Source organism: Callithrix jacchus, chromosome 8 (assembly GCF_049354715.1).
Source record: "Callithrix jacchus isolate 240 chromosome 8, calJac240_pri, whole genome shotgun sequence".
Taxonomy (NCBI): Eukaryota; Metazoa; Chordata; class Mammalia; order Primates; family Cebidae; genus Callithrix; species Callithrix jacchus.
Window position 1 is genome coordinate 43169158 of NC_133509.1, and position 12616 is coordinate 43181773.

Here is a 12616-nt window from a genome sequence, read left to right on the forward strand (position 1 = left end):
TTTATTGTCTTCCAGGTGAAACAGAGACAGGCCACCCATAGATTTACCACACAGAACATGACAGGACTGCATACCTGTATGAACAGATATAAGCAAACTTCTAAGACAAGGAGATCCTCCTGGACTAGAACAGTCTAGACGGTCATATTGTTGGAATGAAAAAGAAAGTTAGGTCGGAAAGAAAACACAGCATTTGGCCAGACAGAGCTGAAGGAAAAGGAGAATCTAATTTGACCATGTGAGGAGAATGGTGAATGGGGAGCAGGCAGCAATAGTGAAGGACTCTATTTTCAAAGAACAGTAAGGTGAGAAAACATGGCTGCAGAAACTAAGAGGCAGAGGGAAACTGAAGAGCTTCGATGCCAAGCAAAATGAAGTCTGTATGTTGGCAACATGAAGCAATTGACATTTTTCAAACAGAGAAGAAACACGATCAAACTGTTTTTATGAAAATAACTGTGTGAGCAATACTTCAGTTGGATTAAAGTGGGGCGAGGGAAGGCCAGAGGTTGGTTACAAACACCTGGTCACTGGCAACAACCTAGACTCAAGCCCTAAACAAGCATACGAGGGTCACTCTACCTGGTTTTTTCTTTTTCTATCTGAAACCCCTTTAAACTTCAAAACCCAGCTTTTTAAAGCAAATAATATTCCTTCTGATTTATTCTACGTGTATCTTATACTTCTATTACTGGACATATACTGTGAACACGTTAGATCCAAGTTCTAATAGAACTCTACCACAGACAATATGGAACTAGTGCTTACCTAAGGTTATCTAACTGATTTCTAATTTCAATTGATTAAGTCCCAGGCAGTTTATAACTCTATAAATTTAAAGGAAAACTTACAGAAAACTTTTCTGTCCAGTACAGATTATCTAAAAAGCTAGTTTAAAACCCCTGTAGGGTATTAACCATGGAAATACATAAAGAAAGAACAATTAAATTTGCAGGGGGAAAGAATAATGATCACAAAAGCCTCTATAAATGAGGCTGCAAATTTGATAGCATTTTTTAAATTAAATTAACAGTTCCCAAAATTTAAAAATTGAGATAGTACATTAAAATGAATATTTCTGGAGCCAGAAGCAGTGAAGAATGCCTATTAATCCCAGCTACTTGGGATACTCAGGAAGGCCAGGAGTTCAAGGCTGTTATGAGCCATAATGATCATGCCTGTGAATAGCCACTGCACTCCACACTGAGCAAAGGCTGAGTGCAGCGTCTGTAACCCCAACACTGAGAGGCCAAGGTGGGAGGACTGCTTAAGTCAAGGACTTCAAGATCAGCCTGTCCAACATTACAAAAAAAAAAAAAAAAAAAAAATTCCTGATTCCTCATTTAAAAAAACAAATCAAAAGATCTTAAGACAATGGAAAGAATCTCAGTAAAAAAGGAAAAAGTATTATGCAGCAAAAACAAAGGCAGAAAAACGTAAAAGAATATTAAAGTTTTTTTTAAGGCAATTTATCTAGCGTGAATGTAGTTTAAAAGATCAGATTTGATTTTTTTTCAGATAAGATCTCGCTTTGTCTCCCAGGCTGGAGTACAATGACATGAACATGTCTCACTGCAGGCTTGACTGACATCCCATTCTCAAGCTACCCTCCCACTTCAGCCTCCTGAGTAGCTGCAACTACAGGTGTGTACCATCATGCCTTATTTTTGTATTTTTTGTAAAGATAGGATTTTGCATGTTGCCCAGGCTGGTTTTACACTCCTGAGCTCAAGTGATCCACCTCCCTTGGCCTCTCAAAGTGCTGGGACAACAGGCATAAGCGGCTGCATCAGGCCAAATTTGATTTTTTTTAAAAGATCACATATTGGGCCGGGCGCAGTGGTGCATGTCTGTAATCCCAGCACTTTGGGAGGCCGAGGCGGGTGGGTCATGAGGTCAGAAGGTTGAGACCAGCCTGGCCAATATAGTAAAACCCCATTTCTACTAAAAATGCAAAAAAAAAAAAAAAAAAAAGTATCCAGGTGTGGTGGCACGAGCCTGTAGTCCCAGCTCCTCAGGAGGCTGAGGCGGGAGAATCGCTTGAACCTGGGAGGCAGAGCCAAGGATGGCAGCTTGCACCTGTAACAGCACTTTGGGAGGCTGATGTGGGAGGATCACTTGAGGCCAGGCATTCAAGACCAGCCTGGGCAACATAGTGAGATGCCCCATCTCTACCACAAAAAAATTTTATGTCAGTGGGACAAGACGGTACAAACCGGTAGTCCTAACTACTTGGGAGGCTGAGGCAGGAGGATCACTGGAGCCCAGGAGTTCAAGGTTGCAGTGAGCTATGATTGCTTGACTGTACTCTAGCCTGGGTAACAGAGCAAGACCCTGTTTCAAAAAAAAATTTTTTTAAAGGTGGGGAAGCAACTAAACAACCCTAGACCTATGGGATGCAAGGAAGCAACATAATACTCCATAAAAAAGGTGAGCATCTAAACTTAACCAGTGTTGATGAGGGAAAGGGTTTAGAAGAGATCTGGGAAGAATTAAAGGTTATAATTTTTAAAATTATTTGGATGCAAGGTCTCATTCTGTCACTCAGGCTGGAGTATAGTGACAGAGTAATGTACTCTGCCTCCAGATCCTATTTTCTTGTCACACTTCATAGCTGAAGTGTGAATACGGAGAGGATGTTTCCTGTCATAGCTGAAGTGTGAATTGGCCTTATGTTCCCTGCCTCCAGACCCTGTTTTCTTGTGACAGGGTCTGGAGGCAGGGAACATAAGGCCAATTCACACTTCAGCTATGACAGGAAACATCCTCTCCGTAGGGCACACACAGAGTAAAGGACTTTGTAACTTTAATTCATCCTCTCCATTTACATAGGGTATACACCAAGTAACCAATGGAAACCTCTAGAGGGTATTTAAACTCCCACAAATTCTGTAATGACACCCTTGAGCTCCTATGCTAGGGCTACTCCCACACTGGGTAGTGTACTTTCATTTTCAATAAATCTCTGACTTCATTCTTTCCTTGCTTTGTTAGTGCATTTTGTCCAATTATTTGTTCAAGATGCCAAGAACCTGGACACCCACCACCAGTAACACAGCCTCAAACTGCCAGGCTCAAGTAGATGCTCCCATCTCAGCCTCCTGAGTAGCTAGGACTACAGGTATGCACCACTCTACCCAGCTCTTTTTTTTTTTTTTTTTTAACAGAGTCGGGGTCTTGCTAAGTTGGTAGGCTGGTCTCTAACACCTGGGCTCAAGTGATCCAACTGCCTCCACCTCCCAAAGTGCTAGGATTACAGGCGTGAGCCACTGCACCCAGCATAAAGATTATTTTTATTAAAGGACTAAATAACCAACTATAAAAGGGAGAAAGTGTAGGATAGCTCCCAGATTTCTGGTTTAAGTGACTGAGTAAACAGAAAACTCATTCTATATGAAACAAGGTAGGTGAGGGCTTTGTGATAAGAAAACTGGATGAAGCCTAAAAAGCATTCTTTCTCTACTTTGTGAAAGTTTCTCTCCTTCCATTTACCACCCACTCTCATCTTCTAATAGACAAGATTTCAAAAAAAAAGTAAAATACATTACTGACTTGGGACAACTCACCATGCCTGAATTTCTCAAATCAAAAGCACACTTTAATCAGGCCCCAGTTTAATGCTTTGTTTACTTCCTTGAGGGAAGGATAACATTGAAACCAGCCAATTATCCTGCAGAACTGATTCTTTATGGTTTCTTTGAATAAATACAGAAATTAATCCTCCCAGTCTTAAAACTTGCAAAATCTCGGTTCCTTTCTTAGGAAACAAACCATCAGGCCTCTAGATAGTATCAAGAAGCTGAAACTTACTTAACAGATCACTGCAACTGGACAATGAGAATCCAGACCCCTCACCCATCATGATTGCTTAACTGACCACATGCTGCCTGTTGATCAACTTCTCTTCCTCAACCCTCCCTAATGCCTGTTTGCCCACACATGGTTGCATTTCTTCTCTTCTATATAGACCTCTAATTTTAGTCAGTGACAGCAGTCAGTCAGAGAGATGGGTTTAAGACTGATCTCCCATCTCCTTGGCTGCAGCACCCAATTAAAGCCTTCTTCCCTGGCAATGTCTCAGTGATTGGCTTTCTGTGCAGCAAGCAGCAGGACCTAGACCAAATCCCTGGTGTATTGGTAACAGCATCCAGTCCAAATGAGAAAAAAAGATGTCCCACTGGCCCTAACTCCACCATGATAATTTGGATAAGCAAAACTAAAGAACCCCATTAATTCATCTGTTCTCAAAATGCTGGATGCACACTACAACCAAAGCAAAAAGGAACTTTTTGAGCCCTATCCTAGACACAGTGAATATAAAAGCCCCCCTGGCAGTTGGAACCTCCCCATTATACCTAGAGATCTTCTTAAAATGATAATCTCATTATGTTATTTCTTTAAAATGTTAAGATTTTCTTCAAGATGATGCCCCAAAGCTAGTCTTTTATCTCTAGCTCTCATCTCTTTCAATTCATTCCTCTCTGCCCAACCTTCTCAATTCCTTTCAAAATGCTTGGCTTCCCTGGCTTTCCATATTCCGATCAGTTGCCCATCCCTTACCAGCACCCAAACTCAAGTGCTCACTTCAATTTCACTTCCTTTGTGAACCATTCCTTGGCCCCATCCCTAAGACTCTAGTATTTTCTGAATCTAGCACTTAATATAGACTACTGTGCTATAAGTGCTTATTTATCAGCCTGTTATGTAAGGCTGGAGTGCAGTGGTGTAATCTCAGCTCACTGCATCCTCCACCTCCTAGGTTCAAGTGATTCTCCTGCATCATTCTCCCAAGTAGCTGGGACTACAGACGTGCACCACCACACTGGGCTAATTTTTGTATTTTAGTGAAGACGGGGGTTTCACCATGTTGAGCAGGACAGTCTCAATCTTCTGAACTCATGATCCGCCATACTCGGCCTCCCAAAGTGCTGGGACTATAGGCGTGAGCCACCATGCCCAGCCACCTTTATATATTTTTACTGTATTTCCTTTTACTACAGTAGCCTGAATAAAAAAACTGCCCTGTGCATTTCATCGTTCATACTGGAAATATTCAATAAACAATATGAGCAGGTAAAATATATATTTGTTAGGCTATTTCCTGCCACGGAGAAAACACAATAAAGGGGAATGAAAAATCCTGCATAGAGGAGCTTAATTATTAAAAAGGATGGTCAGGGCAAGCTTCATTGCTAATGTATATGTGAGCAAAGATTTGAATGAGTAAGGCACCATTACAGACAGTTAACTGGAGGAAGAGCATTTAAGACCAAATCAATAGTAAGTATAAAGTTGAGCGCAAGCCTCTCTACCTTTGAGAAATAGCAAGGAGGCCTGTGGGTGGAATGGCCTAGCAGGAGAGAGAAGGAAGATATTAAACACAAGATAATGCGGGTTGGCAGGGGCTGGACAGACTGAGTGGGGCTTACAGATCCTAAGACTCCCTTTAAACTGTTTTAGCTTTTTACTCTGAGTCAGTAATTTTGTAAGTAATAAAACAGCACTCTGGGTACCTATTGAGACAGCACTGTAAGGGAGCAAAGGCAAGCAAGAAGTTCATTTGCTGTTTCAGCAAGGCTACAAAAAAAAAGTTCATTTGCGTGGCTACTATGATAATCCAGGTGAGAGACGACGGAGGTTTGAACTAGGATGGTGACAGTGAAGACAGTGAGAAATGGACAGATTATACATGTATTTCAAAGACAGGGACAACAGGACTTTCTGATGTACTGAATACGGGGCATAAAAGATGACTCCTGGCCTCAACAAGTACCAGAATGGAAGAGCCACTGAGGCAGGAAGACTTCAAAAGGCGCAGGTTATGAGAAGAAAATCAGTAAACTGGACCAGGTGTGGGTCACACCTGTAATCCCAGCACTTTGGGAAGCCAAGGCAGGAAGATCACTTGAAGTAAGGAGTTCGAGACCAGCCTAACCAATATGGAGAAACCCCATCTCTACAAAAAATACGAAAATTAGCCAGGTATGGTGGTGGAAGCCTGTCCCAGCTACTCGGGCGGCTGAGGCAGGAGACTCTCCTGAACCTGGGAGGCGGAGGTTGCAGTGAGCTGACACAACAGTGCCCTGGCCCTCCAGCCTGGGAGACAGAGCAAGACTCCATCTTAAAGAAGAAGAAGAAGAAAAAAAACAAATGAGTCAATTGGTCTGGAGCATTTTAAATCTGAGAGTTACTATCACATCCAAGAGGAAACATTAAGTAAGTGTCTGGAGACTGAATTCAGGGTAGAGTTATAGGCTAAATAAGTCATTTTAAAACACTTTGGTGAAGGCTGTCAAAATCCGTAAGAATAACACAAAAACAGGATTAATTTTACCTCATAAAATATAACTGGAATGAATATTACCTGATGATGGTGCCCTTCATCATTCCTGAGTAGCTACATTTTACTATGAAAAAGGTGAGGTTTCTATCACCACATCTTCTAGAATTAGACAAGACAGAGAAGAATGGGAGCATTATTCTCCCACAAGTCTACATTTCCGAAGTAAGGCAACCAATAGGCTACAGCAAAGGCCCCAAAGTGCAGCTGTATTGTCATGTGACCAAAGACAGAGAGTCAGTCTGGAGCACTTTCAAGAACATATTTCTAAATGCTTTTCAAAAGGTCTAGGTCTTTAACCTCCCCCAAAGGATATGAAAATGTCTGCTTTAAAACATTTCACTTGAGAAAGAGGAGAGGATACACGAAAGCAACTAATGAGGACTTTTTTAACATCTACTTTTTGTATAATAGCAAACCTATAAAAATATTTTAAATGAGCCTATCCTGATCTGGAGTATGAAACTGCGTTCGTTCATTCAACACATACTTATTAAGTACCTACTATGTGTCATGAACTTGTCTAAGCACTGAAAATACAACACTGAAAAAAGAAAACAAAAACCTCCCCAGAAGAAAAGTACTTTTTGAGGCTTAAAAAAAAAGGTACTTTTTTTTTAGCCAGCTGGTACCCAGTGCCATGGAGAAAAAAGTGAGGGAATAGTAGGGGTGGGGATGGTGCAAGAACTGGAATTTTCAATAGAGAGGTCAAGGAAGGCCTCCTTGAGGTACTGAAACCAATTGTGAAGAATGAATGCCAGAGAAGTTTTCCATCTCTTTTGTGCCTGAACACACCTGAAATTTAGATATATGCAATAAAATATCTAGAGATAAACACCTAGAGATAAGCCAAACATTAAAAAGACCAACCATCAGGCCCAGGATGGTGGCTCCTGCCTCTAATTCCAGCACTTTGGGAGGCCAAGGCAGGTGGATCACTTGAGGTCAGGACTTTGACATCACCCTGACCAACATAGTAAAAACCCCATCTCTATTAAGTAACAAAAAATTACCCGGAAGTGGTGGTGGCGCCTGTAATCCCAGCTACTTGGGAGGCTGAGGCAGGATAATTGCTTGAACCTGGGAGGCGGAGGTTGCAGTGGGCAAAGATTGCACCATTGCACTCCAGCCTGGGCAGCAAGAGCGAGACACTCCATCTCAAAAAAAAAAAAAAGGGCCAGGCATGGTAGTGCATGCCTGTAATCCCAGCACTTTTGGAGGCTGAGGCGGGTGGATCACCTGAGGTCAGGAGTTTGAGACCAGCCTAGCCAACATGGTGAAACCCCATCGCTACTAAAAACACAAAAATTAGCCGGGCAAGGTGGTGCGCGCCTCTAGTCCCAGCTACTTGGGAGGCTGAGGCAGGAGAACTGCTTGAACACGGGAGGCGGAGGCTGCAGTACGCTGATAATTGCACCACTGGACTCCAGCCTGAGGGCCAAACGCGAAACTCTGTCTCAAAAAAAAAAAAAACAACAAAACTATAGATATTGCTAAATTACATTCTCAAAGGTAGTACAAAGTTGCTCCTAGCAACAACATATACAAGCACCTATTTCTCCACAGTCCCACCAACAGAGTAACAACCATCTTTAATTTCTGCTTGTCTCAAGAGCAAAATAATGAACTTCTTAATCTGCACTTCCCAGATGACTTTATTGGGGCTGTGCATCTTGTGTTTATTGATTATCCTCATCTCCTTTCCTGTGAAGCATCTATAATCCTTTCCTATTGGATTGTCTCTACTGATTTGCAGTTCCTTTTAAATTGGGTCATGAATTAATCTTCTAGCATGCTTCAATTTTTTTAAAGTATCTTCTACTATGTTTGAAGAAGCTGGAAAACAGGGTGTCCTTTATAGTATCTATATTTTTTATCTTGTTTTAGAAAGTTTTTCCTGCTCCCAAGAAATAAAATTATTCTCCTATATTTTCTACTAATACTCTTCCAGATTTTATCTTTTACATTAAGCTGTTTAATTCATACATCTGATTTTTTTCTTTTGTTGTGAAGTAGAAATTAAATCAAATATTGAATATTCCATATTTTTTCTCTAATTTGTCATATAAAGTCCCACACATTTATTAATCCATTTCTGTGATCTCTATTCTGTTCCACTGATCTATTTTCTATTCCTGAACCACTACAATGCTGTTTTAATTACTGTGGTAGTCAGAGCTTTCTATATAGTGCCATTTTTCAATGCTTTCCCTGTCCCTCCCTAAAAACACACTACTGCTGGGTGCAGTGGCTAATGCCTGTAAGCACAGCACGTTGGGAGACCGAGGGAGGCTGATCAGTTTAGGTCAGAAGTTCAAGGCCAGACTGGCAAACAGGGCAAAACTCCATCTCTACTAAAAATATAAAAATTGGCCAGGCATGGTGGCAGGCACCTGTAATCTCAGCTACTTGGGAGGCTGAAGCAGGAGAATCGCTTAAACCAGGAGGTGGAGGTTGCAGTGAGCGGAAATTGTGCCACTGCACTCCAGCCTAGGCAACAAGAGTGAAACTCCATCTCAACAAGACAAAACACAAAAAACTCTACTACCCTATAAACATGGAGGCAAAGATGAAAGACACTGGAGGTGCTTCATTATACACTATAAGTATACACTTATACCCGGTGCTAAAAATTTATTTTCTTTCCACTCAAAGAGTCTCCTCAACCTTATGAATAACTATTCTGTAAAATAAAGACACACTCCTTAGTGTGACACTAAAAAGCTTCCATTATCTGGTTCTAACCTAACTTGCAAATAACCTGATTAGCTTTCCTCCTCATTTGACCAAAGCAATTTACTTGCTGTCTTCTGAACACAAAATGAACAACCCTAACTCCAGGTCTTCACTTTCTGAAATGCTTTTCTTTCTTTTCTCTGATTTCTGTATTTAAAGCTGTCTTCTCTCATGAAGTTTTTTTCCCCCCTAGATTACTGTTTCTGACATTCACTGATTTCATTTTCCCCTGAATGTATAGCATTTACTATACTTCTCAGGCATAACTTGCCTAATGGTAGCTTATACTACTTCATTTTTTCCTTGGATTACTTTATTAATTAGTATAATTTCAAAGTTTTGATAAACAGTTCCAATTCTATTTTTTAATGTTTTTATTATAGGTGTTTTTTTGTTTTTTTTTTTAATAGGATCTCACTGTGTCACTAGCTGAGGCAGGAGTTACCTCAAACTCCTTGACTCAAGTGATCCTCCCACCTCAGCCTTCTGGGTAGTTGGGACTACAGATACACACCACCAAGCTAGGCTAATTTTTGTGTTTTTAGTAGAGATGGGGTTTCACCATGTTGGCCATCTGGTCTCAAACTCCTGACCACACATGATCCGCTCACCTTGGCCTCCCAAAGTGCTGGGATTACAGGAGTGAACCACTGCACCCAGCCAGTAGGTATTTGTTTCTAAAAGACTTTTTCTTCTTCATAACTGTTCTATATAACAATCTAACCTGAAGTTCATCTAAAAGGTCAGATCCTCTAATAGCCAGGGATAACTTCCCCAGAAGGAGAATGTAAACTCCATTATTTCTTTGGCTCAAAGACCAATGCTTAAACATGAAATGTATCTCTCAGAGGACTTGAGATTTCATATTCAATTTAGTAGCATTGCTCATGAAATCAACTTAAAGATCCATTTGAGAATATTAACAATACCACTTCCTATCGTTAAGACTGATTACCTTTCTGACACTTATAGGAGATTAAAACAAAGAAAAACCAAAATTAAAAGCTCAACCACAGAAGTACACTGCAGTTTCAGGACATTTAATGCAACAGAGTGCAAAGTCACAGTCAGGAGAGGAGCCAGGTTTCCTTCACTCTAGAAAAAGCCACTTAGTTCTACAAAGAAATCAAATTAATACCCCATTTGACTTTTTTCTTCATCAAACTCCCTAGTCGAAAAGTGTTTATCACATCAAGTCATCGCACTTAAAATACATAAGTTCTTTATGTAAATGGCACTTATGCAGTATAGTAATACTTCACATGAGTATAACTCCACCACTTACAAAGCAATTTCATTTTCATATCGGATTTAATATTCACAAATACCCCCATGAAGGCAACTTGCTATTATGCACAAATTCCAAAAGAAAACAAACAGAAAATTATAAATAATTACTTGCTCAACGTCATTAAAAATCCTCTGATTCCCAATCCAATGCTCTTTTTACATTTCAACATGCTGGCAATATGAACCAGAATTAAGATTTTAAAAGGACAGTGATTTGGAGAAGTACTAAAAAAAAAATTTCTGGCTTCCTGTGATAATAGTAAAAAATATTTAACTCACACTTCTTATTTTCTAATACTTCCTCAGGTAATTCTACAGGCCCTTAAAGGGCTTTCCACACATTAAATACCCTTAGGGGGAAAAAAAATTCCTTTATTTATCACTTAATTGCAATCTTTCCCATATTATAAGGTTGAATTTCATCTTAGAACTCAAGTTGAAAGAAAATATGGCCAAGATTATCGGGTGCAATATACTCCAAATCACCTTTGAAACCAAGTGTTTTAGTCTCGTCAAAATTACAGAACTGTCAGGAAAGAACATGGTGAAAATGTAATCCTTTATCACTTAGACTACTGCAACTTCCTCATCTTCACCACACAGAAACACAAAAATAATTCAGCCTTTAGCAGTTCTGCACTGTTAGATGAGTCTGCATTTTTTGTTTAAAGTACCTTGGGCTTAACAGGCCTTGCTGCTATGTTCATATTCTTAACAAGTTCAAAAACTCCTACTTCCATGACTTTAGCAGTTCATATGCACCTAATTTTTTAAAACTTTTATTTAACTTGAGTAAGAATACAATTATACAAGCCATATAACAACACTGTGGAAGGAGTTAGTAAATCAGACATGTATGTTAATAAATGAATTTTCCTTATGCCCTATGAATGGACCAAAGCCTAATAACATAATGAGCCAACACAGTACACAGAATATACAAAATTACAAAATAAAAAGTATTTAAAAGAAATTGACATTTGGAGAAGGCAAGCTCCAAAGAAGGCAATCTAAGAAAATAAAGTGTGAACACTACAACCTGAAAAACAACAAAGTATTGAAGTGCTTTTTCTAAAACACTTTAGAATAGATATTTTATCATGAGTTCACGGACACTTGGTGTTAAGGCAAACCTCCTTAATTTTTAAGAGATGAAAGTAGCAAAAAAATTAAAAAATGTACTGTGTATTACTATGAAAGAACAATGTAGCCATTTATGACCAAAACAAAATGTGGGCTAACCAAGGATTAGCCAGTCCATATCCAACATAACCACATCGAAAAATAAAACAAAAATATAGACATAAGCCAAAATATCAGACATATAAAACATGGTATTCAAAGTGATTCAATTGTCCAGCCTTAAGTGAAGAAAAGCTAAGCACTTTTGCCTCTGATTTCACTATACAAGGTGCAAAGAAACCAGATCAAAAGATGGGATGTATAGGTCAGGCATGGAGCTCTCACCCCTGAATCCAGCACTCTGGGAGGCTAAGGTAGGAAAATCGCCTGAGCCCTGGAGTTCATAGAGACCAGCCTAAGCAACATAGCAAGACCCTGTCTCTACATAAAATTTAAAAATTAGAGCCAGGTGCGGTGGCTCACACCTGTAATTCCGGCACTTTCAGAGGACAACGAGGGTGGATCACAAGGTCAGGAGATCAAGATCATCCTGGCCATCATGGTGAAACCCTGTCTCTATTAAAAATCCAAAAATCAACCAGGCATAGTGGTGTGTGCCTATAATCCCAGCTACTCAGGAGGATGAGGCAGAAGAATCGCTTGAACCCGGGAGGCGGAGGATGCAGTGAGCTGAGACTGCACCACTGCACTCCAGCCTTGGTGACACAGCAAGGCTCTGTTTCAAAAAAAAAAAAAAAAAAAAATTCAAGTTAGGCCGAATGCGGTGGTTCACATCTGTAATACCTGCACTTTGGGTAATCCCAGCACTTGAGGAAGCCGAGGCGGATGAATCACTTGAAGCCAGGAGTTCAAGATCAGCCCGGCCAATGTGGCAAAACCCAATCTCTACTAAAAATACAAAAATTAGCCTGGCATGGTGGCACATGTCTGTAATCCCAGCTACGTGGAGGTAGGGCAGAATAATGCTTGAAACTGGGAGGCAGAGATTGCAGTGAGCCAAGACTGCGCCACCATACTCCAGCCAGGACAACAGAGCAAGAATCTGTCTTAAAAAAAAAAAAAAAAAACCCAGCAAGGCCTGGTAGCATGTGTCTGTGGCCCCAGCTA

At 40.3% G+C, this 12616-nt stretch overlaps 1 protein-coding gene across 15 annotated transcripts in view; it reads right to left on the minus strand.

Moving 5' to 3' along the window:
• CCPG1 (cell cycle progression 1) overlaps window positions 1-12616 on the minus strand; it is an 86866-nt gene that overhangs the window by 71732 nt on the left and 2518 nt on the right. Inside the window, exon 1 of one of the 15 annotated variants that reach the window (XM_078334261.1) lies at window positions 6365-6411. The exons of the other annotated variants lie outside the window; for them this stretch is intronic. The gene's annotated coding sequence lies outside the window, so the exon portion shown is untranslated. Of the gene's footprint in view, window positions 1-6364; window positions 6412-12616 lie in introns of those variants that run through there. 15 annotated transcript variants of the gene reach the window in all.